This window comes from Aplysia californica, unplaced genomic scaffold (assembly GCF_000002075.1).
Source record: "Aplysia californica isolate F4 #8 unplaced genomic scaffold, AplCal3.0 scaffold00494, whole genome shotgun sequence".
Taxonomy (NCBI): Eukaryota; Metazoa; Mollusca; class Gastropoda; order Aplysiida; family Aplysiidae; genus Aplysia; species Aplysia californica.
Window position 1 is genome coordinate 375,601 of NW_004797764.1, and position 15,850 is coordinate 391,450.

A 15,850-nucleotide genomic window follows, 5' to 3' on the forward strand; every position below is an offset into this window, starting at 1 on the left:
GAGAAATGGGAAGTTGAGGGGAAGTGGCCTATTATATCTCTTCGAGCTCACGAATATCGTGTATTAGAGAGTGCCTGTGTTCGCTTATGTTGTTATGAGATGGATTCTGGACTTCGAAAAACGCTGACCCCTTTGTCTTCGTTAGTACAGAAATAAATGCATCTGACGAAATGACGCAATCGTGGTTACGACATGAAGCCTCTTTACTGCCCTCGTTCCATAACAGCCTGTGAAGCCATGACTTGCTGTAAAAAAATACTAGATCTAGGCCTATGTCCAAAGTATGAGAAAGATGGCGGACCTGAAGCGAGTCCCAGAATAAAAGAGTGGGACAACCCCCCATCCGCCCGTAAAACTATGCTCTCAGTATGAAAGAAAGCCACTGTCTACTCTCAGAACAATGTACAATAGAACGGTGCTGTCTAATCAAAATTAATTGCAGTACCGTGGTCCTAGTTTTGAGAGGATCTATAAAGTTGTACTTTTTAGCGCCCTTCTCTCCGTCTTTCATGCTAAAGTTGAGTGAAAGAAATGGAATTTTAAAAAAGACACAACCAAACAACCGCCCCCCCCCCCAATAAATAAACTCGTGGTTTTAGCATTAATGATAAAACAAACAACAATAAAACAAACAGATAGTGTTACTTTTTACCCTTGATGAAATCTATACATATTACATTGTGAAAGTTCGTCACTTTGGCCACCTAAAACTTGGGAACCCCTGAACTTTCGAATTTGAAAAAAAATGAAGGTAGTTCATAATCATTTAAAGGGTGCACAGTTTTACTGAGGAGTCTGAAGTCACTGTAGTTTAATTTTCAGCTTTTCATTAGTTTCGTTTCGATCTAATCTTGGGAGAGTCCATCTTCTAAGACGCCATTGTAAACAAGTGAGACTTCCGTTCACAAAGAGAGCGTGCATTGATCCCACAAAGACTTGACGATCGATTCTTTTGAATCCGGTCATCGAACGGGAAACCCAGCTATAATACAGAGGAATAGAGAATCAATCTATGCATTTATTATATTATTACTATAATTGGCAGGGAGACAGCAGAACACCACGCAATCATTAGGATGCGGGAAATGGGGATAGAGAGGGGAGAAGGAAGAAAGGAGCGATTACATGTATCTGGATAGAAAAGACGTCGCCACTGGAGCAATCAGTATGGATACCTTGCGGGCTTTGGTGCTGTGGGGAACTGAGCACTTATGGACCTGTCTGGTGTGCAATGACGTTATTGCCCGGGACAGGAAATGCAGGTACAGTCCGTGCCGGCTTTAAGCACGCCGGCCTTAAGCACGTTGCGGACTCAAGCACGCTAAACGGCTCTTACCGAATTTTTGCTATATAAATTACGCGCCTTAAAGCACGGTAACTTCGGCTTCAAGCACGCTTCATTTACAAGACAGTCAATATTTTCATGATGACCCATCGAAGTTCGAACACAGTTTACACCGCAGCAGTGGAATGATTCAAGAGAAACACAAAGAACGCAAGTGATGGACACACACACTCACACTGGCGGAGAGGAAGGCAGAGAGATGCACACAGCCGTGCGCGCGGACATAGGATCTAGCCTAGGCCTAGGGCAAAGCTACTCACGACCCCCCCAAAAAAATACAAAGAGAGTCGGGGAGACGAAAAAGGGAGGCTGGCTGTGATTTCACCTTTGACCCTCGCTATCCATTAATCCTGATTGTGTATCACGTGCGAGGTGGGATGAAGGCGGTGGTATGAGTGGCACAGCGGGCAGTGGTACGCACAGGCAGTGTGTTACAGTAGGCCTGTGTGCTGTATCGTGACTGGCCGTCTAAATTAAGTTTTCATTTCCAATTCGACCACAAAACAAAAACAAACAAGCGAACAAAAACTACCATGGCGGGTAAAAATAACAGTGTACACTTTTGCGGGACCGCTATAGGCCAACTTACAAACAGAGGGAAATAGCACGGGGAATTTTCTTCATGAAAATCTCTGGATTATGTCTACTTCGCACTTAAGCACGCTTCGGCTTTAAGCACGCTTAAGCTTTCTCCCGATGACCGTGCTTAAAGCCGGCATGGACTGTTATATATTTGGCAATTTGGAAACACATGTGTCCCTTTTCCCTTAAAACCCCGACAGCTGCAGAGTTGAACGTTGGCAAGTGCCTGGGAGAAGAAAAAAAAAGAAAGAAAAAAAGATAGAGATAGGTCCCCATGACAGAGCCCGATTTTTTATTTATTCATTTCCTGAATTTAGAAAAAATATATTTGACAAAAAAAGTGTGATTATTCCACGAGAAACGAAACAAATCTACGTAGCTGTCATTTACAACGGAAGTGCCGGAAGTGATATTTCGCGAGGCACATTTTGTTTTGAGAGTAGATCTATAGATCTAGACCTTCTATTTTTTTAGATCTCTCAAGTTTTATTGCTCCATTCCAGTAGAGTGCAAAAATATCATCATCGATTGTTCCTTTCATCGAAAGGGGGCCCAGCTATGTATTTTTTTAAAAATTGAAAAAAACAAAACAAAAAACCCCACCTTGTTTAAAGGAAGAAAGCAAGTAGTGTAGTTCAAAAGAGGAGTACAGCGAAGTATATCGGTACAATTTCGATCATTAAGTCCTCGCAAGCTGTAAGACTGTAAGACAAATAACAAAAACAAAAGACGGAATCGAGTAGAATGAGGATCGACCAGCAACGCATTCTTACCGTCCACGTCTGTGTTTCTCTGATGAAAACTCGATCTGTGGTCTCAGATGAATTGATATTGTAATTTGTTTCGTTGGAATAGAACGTGGGCCTACTTTTTCGAGTTGGAAGGGGGAAAGGGGGGGGGGGTGTTGCTTTGTTTCGTTTTTCTCCACCCTTCTCCTCTTGGGAGATTTTCTTTTTTAGTTGTATTGAAACTTTCTATAAAACCCTTCGTATTGGCTGTGGTCATAGTAGTCCTGTGTCTGATCATGAACCCGTATGTTCACGTTCTTGTTGTGGCCATACGCGTAGTGCAATAATATGTAGATGCGTATACCTCAGTTCAAAGCTATCTCGTAGCCTACTTTCTGTACAATCGTGTGCCTGGTATTTCAAGGTTTAATCTCAGTACGACAGACGGAGTTGTTTGTTTGTTTGTTTTGTTTTAGTAGGGGTTTTACGACGCCCCCAACTGCATAAGATTATCTATTATATATTTGGCAACTTGGAAACACATGTGTCACTTTTCGCAGAAAACCCCTGAGTTGAAAGTTGGCAAGTACATACAAAAGGATAGAGAGACGGAGCCCGATTTTATATTTTTTTTTCATTTCCTGAATTTAGAACAATATATTTGACAAAAAGTGCCCGTCCTTCTTTGGTCTATGTGATCATTCCACTGAGAAACGAAACAAATCTGCCAAGCTGTCCTTCAGCTGGTGCATTTTGTTTTGAAAGTATAGATCTAGATTAGACCTTCTAATTTTTTGCATCCCTGAAGATTTATTGCTCCATTCCAGTAGAGTGTAAATATAGTACCGTAGGCCAATGACTTTCAGTTGATGTTAATGCACTGATCATTCCTTTCATCGAAAGGGGGCCCAGCTAGTGTGGAGATACTTGATGATACAGACTTCACCAAGCGGAAATCAAACCTACGTCGTCTGCGTGCAACTACGAAGAGGGTAACTGTCACAACAGAGACACCGATGGAGACAGTGCGGAACGGAAAACAACTGTCCGTGTGAAGATATCCTGGACTTCTTACAAGCTGTTTAGTGCATTTCTCTTGAATACTTACTTGAATACTTGAATGTAGAGCTGGGGTCTTAGGAAGACGGGATACTCCATGCTTCCTCGCCCCTCTTCATAAGGGTCCATTTCAATGTGGGCAGGCTGATTGTCTCCATCCTCAGCAGGTTGTACATTTCTCTGCTTCATGAAAACACGACTAACACATTCTGAATGTTTGTGTACGTTAAAGATGTAGAATTTCTAGAGATAAACTATTAAAACTTTATGAAAATAATTAGCCACTAGGCACTCGTTCTCTGGCCTGCGGTAAAACCTCGTAGTTGTAGAACTTGCAACTGTTATGGTATTCTACTTTTGTGATAAACGAATTATAATCGCAATTGAACACGTTTAACGCTCCTTTCAATTCTGCGAAGTTACATAATAAGCAGACCGAACAAATTAACATCCATCTTCGATACCCAATAAGTTAGAAGAAAAAAAGAAGAGAATTAGTAAAGAAACAAAACAGCCTTATCAAACATAAAAAGAAGGAAATAAAAATAAACCCCACACGTGATTCAAGCAAGAGCCATCATCTCTATAGTCTATAGGCTTACAGGATACAAACGGAACTAACTGAACACCCTCGTCCAAAATTCTCAGTGGGCAATCTCGACAGTGATTTCTGAGGATGGTCTGCTTCACTCTGATCCGGAACTTTCCTGTCTTGGCGTTTGCTGCTGTTGTTGTTGCTGTCGCTGTCGCTGTCGCTGTTGCTGTTGGTGCCGCGGCATCAGGTACTGTTCTCGAGGCTGTGTATACGAAAGGCAATTCGTGCGATGTCTCTGTTAAATTATCTACGGGATGTATGTCTGCAGTGGATGACGTCACTGTTCGGTCTCTCATTGAATGCACGTCCATATGTAACCAGGTCACCGACTGTTCGGGTGTCAGCTGGAACGAACGGACTCGAACTTGTTTCCTTCACATCAACTGCGCACCAGACACCACGTGCTCTCATCAATACAATTCAACGAACGAGTTGGTCTATTTTAAGAAAGCTCTCACTTCTTGTGAAAATGGCGGCGTTTTTAAACCAGAAACCAAAACGTGTCTGTGCAACGACTGGTGGGTCGGGGAGAGATGCGAGCGATATCCGTACACGTGTGACGAGCTCTTTCAGGGAGAGCGTGGGCCAAGATCAGGACTTGTTTGGCTTGACCCTCTCCATGACGTCGCCAGACTGACCCGAACAGTGTGCACAAAACCGGGCAATCATATCCTGACGGTGATCTTCAAGTCAAACGGGAAGAAAAGGCACAACATGACGTACGGGGAATTTCAATCTGGTTACTTCATCGATTTAAAAAACTACTGGATAGGTTTAGACGGTGCGCGAGCTCTCAACCAACAAGGCTTTGATAACATACAGTTTAGTGTTCTGTTCAGCTACAACGATCTCAACATTTTCTCTTGGAGATACTTCGGGTTTCAGATTGGAGCTCCGTCTAGCGGCTACCCGATCTCTTACGCCAGCTCCCAAAAAAGGGGCCAGGTTCCCATAGGGACAGATTTCAACCTGAGTTTGACCAACTGTTTCGAGAACATTTCTGGTGTGTCTTTCTCTGCCTGGGACCACGAAACAACCGGAAGTGATTGTGCAGGCCGTCATGGCGCCGGGTGGTGGTACCCAGACGATTGCCAGATCCCTTGTCGTCAGCAGGGCTTGAGACGGGCAGATTTCCCGGGGCTGGGGGAGGATGATTACGTCACAATACCTAGCCTCAGGCTGGACAATGAGACAGTGGAAGACAAGATGTTGTGGGTTCAGTTCAGTTTCCTCTCCTGATGTCAAGTCGTGTCTGTCTCACCGCCGGTGTATCCTGCATAATGTATACATGTAGGCTACACACAATTTGCATATCATTTCGACGACGTTATACTGTAACCGTGGAATTGGGAAAAATAGGTAAACTCTTCTTTTCTTTTGATCCTCGTGTCACATAATAAAGATACATGTACCTGTAGTATAAAAGTTCTGTGCTTTTGGTTGTTGTTGTTGTTGTTGGTGGTGGTGCTGCTGCTGCTAATGTTGCTATTGTTGTTGCTGCTGTAGTTGTTGTTCTTGTCGTCGTTGCCTCGACATCAGATACAGAGGTACATGTAATTAAACAAGGAGGGAGACACACGTGTTGGTTGTTTTCTCATCATTTAAATCAGAGAGGAGTTTTGCGAACAAGTCTCCAGTGCATTGTCAGTGGCGACGAATCCTGGATTCCGTTTATGACCCAGACCAGAATAGAGACAATCCTTGAAATTTTGACACTTACATGTACGTGATCACTAAATCTCTGAAAGTTCAAAATTGCATGTTTTGTTGATAAAGTGCTCTTGTGCGTGTTTTATGATTGGAAAGCTAAAAAAACAACCAAAAAAAACTCAACCACAACAAACAAACAAACAACAATAACAACAACAACAACTAATACAACTAATACAAAAACAACAACAACAACAACAACAACAACAACAACAACAAATTATTCAATAATATAGAATTCTAGGAGCAAGGTAATAAGCTTACTGAACTCTCATCTGTGATTGATACACGGACACTTTTCGAGAACTTCGGGCACGTTCGTCACAAGTTGGATCCGGCAAAAACGCCATTCTCCATCATGACCAGGTGCTCCCCACACAAGCCATCAGATTCAGATACATTGCGAGTCGGATTCCAAAGGATTTTACCACATCCTTTCTATAGTCCAGACCTTGTCCCATCTTTGTTTTTCTTTTCCATTGTTGAACTTCTAGTAATAATAATAACAATATACATAACTAAAACAACAATAACAGTAATAATAGTATTAATAGCCTAGTAATAACAATAACAATAATAATATTAAGAGGGGGGGGCTACACCCCCTAAATCAAAAATCGGCTCAAAATCATGGAATTTGAGTTGTAGGCATTTTTAGCTTTCTCAGCCTCTCCTACAACTATTTCATGGCATAAGAACCCCCAAAAATCGTATTTTTTTCCCATACCGGGCATGTTTGTAACCGCCATTTCCTCATAAAGTCAGTATTTTATTTTTCTTTATCGGCCGTTTTCTCAAAATGCTACTTTTCTCTATACTTTTTTGAAGAACTCCACCATTTTTCATCCATTCTTCATGAAATTTTCACAGAATGAAGAAAAGTGGTAATACTAAAAATTTGTCAGTTGAATTTTTGATATATGGAATAGATTTTTGGTGGTGGTGTCTGGAGTGTGGATTTTCACGGATTTTTCGCAAACTTGAATGCTACCTCAGGAAAAGATTCATTAAAAATTTTCTAATTCGAATAAGAAAAAAGCAACAAACAAATTTTTAGATCTAATGTTTGTGAACACGCATGCAAAAAAACAATCAATTTCCACGAGCGATAAGTGCGGTATTCATTACGTAAGACATGTCAATAAAATCCAATATGGCGGCGTATCCATGGAAACAAAACTTTTTTCTCAAATTTGATTGCGGATTTCAAAACTCCTTACTATGCTTGTTATATATGTGAAATGTGGTAAAATTCGGTCCAGTAATAAGCGAGATAGCCTCCAGGTGTAGCCCCCCCTTAATAATAATAATAATAATAATAATAATAATAATAATAATAATAATAATAATAATAATGATGATGATAATAATAATGACAAAAACAATAATAATAAAACAACAATTGTAGCATTAATAATAACAGAAAAAACAATATTAATAATAATGATAATGATGATAATAATAATATAATAATGTTTAATGATAATAATAGTAATAGTAATAATAATAATAATAATAATAATAAGAAGAAGAAGAAGAAGAAGAAGAAGAAGAAGAAGAAGAAGAAGAAGAAGAAGAAGAAGAAGATGATGATGATGAAGAAGAAGAAGAAGAAGAAGAAGAAGAAGAAGAACAAGAAGAAGCAGAAGAAGAAGAAGAAGAAGAAGAAGCAGAAGAAGAACAAGAACAAGAAGAAGAAGAAAACAACAATAACAAAAACACAACAACAACAACAATGACAATAATTTTATGTAGAGTCTGGCGCATATTCCCATCTCCGTTGTTTTATGCAAGAAAAATTCGGAAATTAATTATGCGATTCTGTTATTTTTAGCGAAGAATGAAAAAGGAAAATAATAATCAGAAATTATGAAGAAAAAAAAAGATCAAATTTTGCTGAATTATGTGGGGTGCATAAAACAACGAGGACAGATATTCCGCCACTACAGTATGCTCCACATGCACTTTACAACTATTATTTGAAGAAGAATCTGTATGATAAGGATAACCGTGCAGAAATCAAAGCGTTGATAGTCGAAGTAAACTTTGTGCTGTTGTGGCTAGACAGGTGAGCAGAGTAAGCCTGATTCCACGTTTGGACTTCTCTGTTGACATCCACCCCTTGGCGCTCATATGACCTTATGCAGTTGCGAACACCATAAAACCTTAAAAAGCTCCCCTGCGTTGATCGTAGAGAAAAGGGAAACAGCTCGGATTTTTCCGTCGACGCGACACACCTTAATATCTCGTGGGTGCATTTATGTTGACAGAGATTGTAAGATTATATAAATATATTATAAATAGAGGAACATTCTTTTAATATTAGACTTTCTCAGATTTTAGTTGTTAGCCTGCACGTTATGTGTTCATGGCAAAGACAATTTTTGAAATTACATGTATGACCTAGAAGTAAGGCCAAACTTTTCTGTCAGCACCCGTAAATTTCAAACATAAATAAATAAATGAATAAATAAATAAATACTGTTTTCTAATTTACTATATCTGTCGAAGAACAGGGAGGGGAAAATGGAGAGTTCAATAAAAGGCACACGTTCAGCTCTCCGACCTTATACTTAAGTTCTGTCCCATGGCTAGCCTTTTCCCGAGGCTTAAGTAGATTTACTGCCTTTTATCTTGATCGTTATAAAATTTCTCTACCTCATCATTGTCTTGTTCCGATGTTGGATACTTGGTGATGATTTTTCTTTTTCTTTCCTTAACGGGCCTGGTGGACTTCATGAAGAAATCTTCGAGCGAGAGCGAGGCTCTTTTCGGCTTCATTGTCAATATACTCAGAGGCACCTCCTGTCGTCCAATTAATAACTCCATTCGAATTGCCATTGTTCCTGGACATTCAAACATATGTTTGACATCCCCCTTTTCATTGTTGCATCTTCGGCTTCTTGATGAAGATGATGATGATAATGATGATGATGATGATGATGATGATGATGATGATGATGATGACGATCAATAGATATCATTTATATAGCGCAAATCCCCGCTCAACAGCACACCCTCTGCGCTTTACAATCTATACGATTACCCAGACGACCTGAGAGCATTCTGAAATAAAATCTACTTCCTGGGAAACGTACAGTGCAAGCTGTCATTTATTGGCGCTAAAACACGAACATACTGACAAAAGATGTTTTGCTGTCTATGGCTGGGTACCCATTTCCACCTGGGTGAAGTGAAGAAAATTCGTGTAAAGTGCCTCTCCCAAGGACACAAAGTCGGGCCCGCAGCTTGAACCCCCGAACCAACAATCTCACGATTACAAGTCCGGTATCCTAATAATAATAATAATGATAATAATGATAATAATAATAATAATAATAATAATAATAATAATAATAATAATATGATGATGATGATGATGATGATGATGATGATGATGATAATGATGATGATAATGATGATGATAATGATGATACTTGGTGATGATTTTTCTTTTTGTTTCCTTAATGGGCCTGGTGGACTCCATGAAGAAATCCTGAGGAAGCCCATGGGGCGAAACGTTGAGCTATTAAACAAATTTAAACATTTTATATTGTTATTTTATTTTTGTCTAAAATTAAAACAAGACTCTCCCTCCTAACCTGCGTACCAAAAAATGATGATGATGATGATGATGATGATGATGATGATGATGATGATGATGATGATAATGATGATGATAATGATGATGATAATGATGATACTTGGTGATGATTTTTCTTTTTGTTTCCTTAATGGGCCTGGTGGACTCCATGAAGAAATCCTGAGGAAGCCCATGGGGCGAAACGTTGAGCTATTAAACAAATTTAAACATTTTATATTGTTATTTTATTTTTGTCTAAAATTAAAACAAGACTCTCCCTCCTACCCTGCTTACCAAAAAATGATGATGATGATGATGATGATGATGATGATGATGATGATGATGATGATGTTGATGATAATAATAATAATCTTAGTCTTGATAATAATAATAATAATAATAATAATAATAATAATAATAATAATAATAATAATAATAATAATTATACTAGTGAGCAAAAGAAACGCAAAATCCTGAGTACCTTTGCAATGGTGATCATGTTCGTTTTCCATTTTTAACAAATCGGGGGCATTTAAAGACAAACTGTTTACTGGCATTATGAAAGAATACGTAGGGCATCACTCTGAATATTACATTTACGCGGAATATATTTTCAACTTCTGGTTAATGCATCAAAATGCTCAGTGGTGGTTTTGGCTACAATTAGATCGGATCACCGCAGTAGATCTCCTGTAGAAGTAAACCACTAGGTTGTTAGAAAAACGTAGCGGGATCTGCCTCCATATCTCCTGGATGGCCACATCCAGTTCCTGCGTGGTTCTCGGCCTTGGTTGTCTCCCGTCGGTGCTTCTTTAATTTCGTCCTAAAAATGGTTCATTGGGTTTTAATCTATGCTAAGGGCAGGGTGAGGTTGCAGAATGATGCCATGGTGTTGGAAGAAATCCTGTGTAACACGGGGAGTGTGAGCAACAAGCATTATCTGTCTGGAACCGGAAGTTTAAATTTTGACTGTTTAGAGGGGCCTAAGAACTTCTGCTGTGCAACGGGCAGCATGGATACCTTGATCTCGACCTTGACCTTGATTTTGGAAGGTCATTGGTCCTATATTGTCGTTCCCCATGATTCCACCCCAGATCATGACGCAATGCCCTTCCCAGCGATTCCTTTCTATGACACAGTTGTCACGATAACGTTCGCCTTCCTCTTGATAAATTCTGAGGTCCCTATTTATTGTATCTATGGAAAACAGGCATTCGTCCGAAAATGAGAACCAAAGACCAGTCTCTCAGACGATTGTTGACTTGATGCTGGGCCCAGTTGAAACGATCTTGGCGATGGTGTGTGGTCAAGACTGGACCATGGTAACGTCGAGCTAGGGTACCCTTTATGAAATCTGATGTTCTTGTAACTGTCTGAAGTCGATTTGAACGATACGTCCGGACAATGTATTGTATGCACGTGCATCGGTCTCTCTGGGTTGACTTGACCTTTTTAGGTCCGACGTAGAATTCGTGATTTGAAAAAGGGTTACGAGTCTGTGGATGGTCGAGATGTGAACACCAAAATGATTGGCAACCACAATTGGCCTTTCTCCACCCTCCAAACAGCCAATGGCTATTTTTTGCCGTATGGCCCTTATACATGACATTGTCGTAGCAATTGTAGGCGAAACGACCGAACTGACTTTTTACCACGGCTTTTATAGCGAGTTCCGAAGAATACTTTTCACCCTTTTTTCACTCATTTACACCGTGTTTGGAAGGCACAAGGTGGCTTTTTCCATGGTTCAATTAAGGGGCAACAATTCTAGTTGCCGGTGACAAGCAAGACGATTTCCATAGAGGATATGATATACTATCAATGGTGTAAACTTTAGTCTTCTACCATTGATGGTTATTTAGCTAGTATATATATATATATATATATATATATATATATATATATATATATATATATAATGCATGTAATAATAATAGTAATCGTAATAATAATAATAATAATAATAATAATAATAATAATAATAATAACCACAACAACAACAACAACATAGCATAGAATTTGTACAGAGCGTATCGCTGCTCAACAACAGACTCAACCATTTTAAAGTACTTCACAATATTATATTCCCAACAAATATCTTGTTGAATAAGATGGGCATAAAATCTTCAGAACTGTGTGAATACTGTGGTGTAGCAGACTTTGTCGAAAATAAGTTTATCCACTGCTCACGATTAAGGGGTCATTGGAATCATGTGTTTTAGATGATCTTCCAAATCACGAATACACATTTCCCGATGACAGACGTCAATATTCTACTCGGCGTGAGAAAGGAAAAATGGTGAAATGGTATAGGTTTAACGCCCCTATCAACACTATTATGTTATTTAAGAGGCGGGGCCTCCGTGTGAGAAAGGAGGGTGGAGTAATTAATAATAGTGTAGTGAAAACAGCAAATCATATTATACTGATTGCAAAAATGTGCGTCAGTAAAATGAGGTATGGTGATGTAAAGTAGCCTATATTTTCATATTGTTTGATATCGAATTTGAGCATAGGAAAAAGTTTCTGTAAGGTTTAATATCATATATTGCACTCTATTTAAAGCAAAACACAATGCATATCGATAACAAATTTTCTCTATTATGTTTCAGGTGCTAGCGGCGACCTTATTTCTATGTTTATATATCCATGTTCTTGTTTCAAGGAGCTGTGCCTAGGGTTCATCGATAGCTCGTGCGGTGGGGAGAACATTGTTTTAATATGCTGCTTGCAGCACTACACAAATAATCTGAACGAAAGGAAAAGGTAATGCACGTTTAGTTACATGATATTGTATTATAACACTGTTCAATACCCCTTTAGACATAGTTAATGGACGCCTTATTTTTGGGAGAAAAGATGGCAAGTCTCTATAGTATAACCATCCCCTCAGCACCCTGTTCACCATATTATAATTAACTCTCACTTTATATGCATACATGATATGTATATGTCTCTCTTTCTATTCCCTGATTTCCAATCCGCGCACTTTTCTCTCTGTCTTTTTATCGCTATCTCTCTATGTCTCAATATGGCTATCTACCTATCTGTTTACCTTCTCCAGACCTATAACTTCAAATCAGCTAAAAGTACCAACGATTGCGCCATATTTCAAGCTACAGTAGAGTAACACGTCAACAGACCTTTGCAGGTATTGTTTTTCTCAAGTTTCCTTTACCTGCTGAGATCATGGTTGTCCTTAGTAAAGAACCGAGAGCTTTTTCTTTAAATTGAACACAGCCTCTTTAATTGAACATTACCTCGCCGCCTACTCTTTTCGAAAGTTTCGAACAAGGTATGGAAATCATGCTAAAGTGCACCTAATGCATTCTTTGTTGTCAAGGTAGAGAAGTTCCGTCAATTTGGATCTATAGAGAATCAGAACTAAAAATTCCTAGACAAAACGAGCATTTCATGCCAAACATGCACCACAGGAATCAGTGGAATCACGTTACATGTAATCATGGTTCAGGATTCAGTGGTTGAGTCCCATGAGACGTATGTCCGCAGACCAAGTCTGCAGCTAATGACTTTAAAAACGCCTCAACGTTCCACATTCTCAAGGCAGACCCCCCCCCCTCTCTCTCTCTCTCTCTCTCTCTCTCTCTCTCTCCCTCCCTCTGTCTTTCTCTGTCTGTGTCTGTGTCTGTGTCTGTGTCTCTCTCTCTCTCTCTCTCTCTCTCTCTCTCTCTCTCTTTCATTCTCTCTCTCTCTCTCTCTCTCTCTCTCTCTCTCTCTCTCTCTCTCTCTCTCTCTCTCTCTCTCTCTCTCTCTCTCTCTCTCTCTCTCTCTCTCTCTCTCTCTCTCTCTCTCTCTCTCTCTCTCCCTCTGTCTTTCTCTGTCTCTGTCTGTCTGTCTGTCTCTCTCTCTCTCTCTCTCTCTCTCTCTCTCCCTTTCTCTCTCTCTCTCTCACTCTCTCTCTCTCTCTCTCTCTCTCTCTCTCTCTCTCTCTCTCTCGCTTGCTCTCTAGTCATTTGTAACCACTAAAACACATTCAGCCAGCTTCTCCACAAAATTGGCTTGTTGTTAAATGTAGGAATTGCTTCCAACGTTAGCATTGGAATTATACCAATATTGGACGAGACTGGGAGGATTCAGGCATAGGGTACTGGATTTGAGAGTTTGAGGTCGCTCCCCCCGAGGCAAGGGGATACAATATTCTGTGTAAATTGTTCCTTCTTGACTCGGGTTCGAGGATCCTGTGTCAGAATCTCTGCAAGCACAATTGGACTCGAAAAGAATACTCGGGGCAAATGATCAGCTACAATTTTAAAGATCATAATCTGCCAACGTGCTACCTACAACCCGCTTACAAATACCCCAATATACCTGCCTCTATACTGTCTTCCCACTTAGCTCATCTCTACACTTGTCTTGGCCCGATAGAATAGGCAAACACTAACAATGTCACCTTACCAGAGACTGAGCCCACCATTTCGGAACTTCATGGTGACCGTAAAGATGGTTCCAGTAGGGAACGGGATAGAGGATGCCAACGTCCCTCCTGACTCATTGGAGCAGAGAAAGATAGGACTAACGCTAACATTACTTAAACGAAATCCCTCATCATCACTCATCACCACTATTATTTCAAAAATCATCACCGCTCTCAGATCAATGACTTACATCTATAATCCTGGAATCTCTATCTGCTATTACTGTTAATTGTTATACTAAGTATGCACGTAATACACTATTGGACACTATGATATGCTTTTTTTCTACTAATCAGATGGCGTCAATCTCATATAAATGGGCAAGGGAAAAAACAAACAAACAAGCCAAAAAAAATCCACAAAAAAACAGACTCTATGTTCTGTATTATTGCATGTATTACCCGATCTGACCCCAGAACTCCCATAGATCTAAACATTTAATATTTGGATTCCCGGGAAGCTAAAGTGCATGCAAGCAGTCGATCAAATCTGAAAACCCCCAATCACCTCAGATGCTCTTCGCTTTTGTTTCCTCATATATGTACAAAGTTCCTGCACTTCTTTCAAAATGTTTTTTTTCTTTTTGATTGATATATGTGGCATCGTTGTGAATCAAGTGCCCATCAAAATAATCGAATCGAAGAAACCGACATTTTTTCGACCGTTTGGCATTTTTATTGAATCATTTAAGGCCTAGCACATTTTACGCTGATTTAAAAAGCATCCATGCGCAGGCTAGCTTTTACCCAAAAAAGTAGATTTAGTTGTACGAACAAATTATAATATACGGGAAGCATACAGTGCAAGCAGCCTTCTACGCACCCAGAAACTAAAACACTGAAGAGATCTTTCGCTGTCTAGTGTTGGGTACCAATTTTGACCTCGTGAAGAAATGAGGAATATTCGTGTTAATTGCCTTTCCCAGGTGCATGCTGCCTACACAACATCGGAAAACTGACCGGGTTTGACCCCACAACCTTACTCTAGTGACACATATCTCCGGCACTGATATGGCTTAATTTGTGGTGCAAGTTTTTTAGAACTCTTACTAAAACTTTTAAAAACCCACAACGTCTCGGATGCAAGCCCAACAGCCTAGCCACTACACCAACGAGGCCACCAGATAGGGCATTCTTCAGCCCGACTGCTGAGAGATAAATCAATAGATTCGTCTTTCCTTGACCCTGGATTATTTATACAGATCGATTATGTGAGCTATGCACAGGGTAGCTGAGCAGATCAGAAAAACAATTTCATCCGATACAGTTGAGTAAGGTAGAATGATACTTTCATCAGATACAGTTGTGTGGGTGGTTGCCGGGTGCTCTGTGTGAGGTTTGCTCATTCTTTTCTATAAAAAGTCTATCGTCTCTATCTCCACTCCTTCTTTTTTGTGTTTGTTACTCTCTGGAACACCTCTAATCTTCGGTACTTATATGACCCTATTGTGTTGAAAGTGCCGCAAAATTCTTACTAAAACTAAAGATACAGCTGAACATGACAGTTGATAGTTGAATCAGATACATCTGGACAAGACAGTAGAATCAGATACAGCTTAAAAAGACAGTTGATAATTGGATCACATAGAGTTGAACAAGACAGTTGATAGTTGAATCACATGGAGTTGAACAAGACAGTTGAACCAGATACAGCTTAAAAAGACAGTTGATAGTTGAATCAGATAGAGTTGAAAAGGACAGTTGAACCTGATACATGTACAGCTAAAGGCAAACTATTGGTCAAAAGGCATACACAGTCAATTGTCCCTCATGCTCTATGGTTGTTGCATCCCATTCGACAATCATTGTAAAC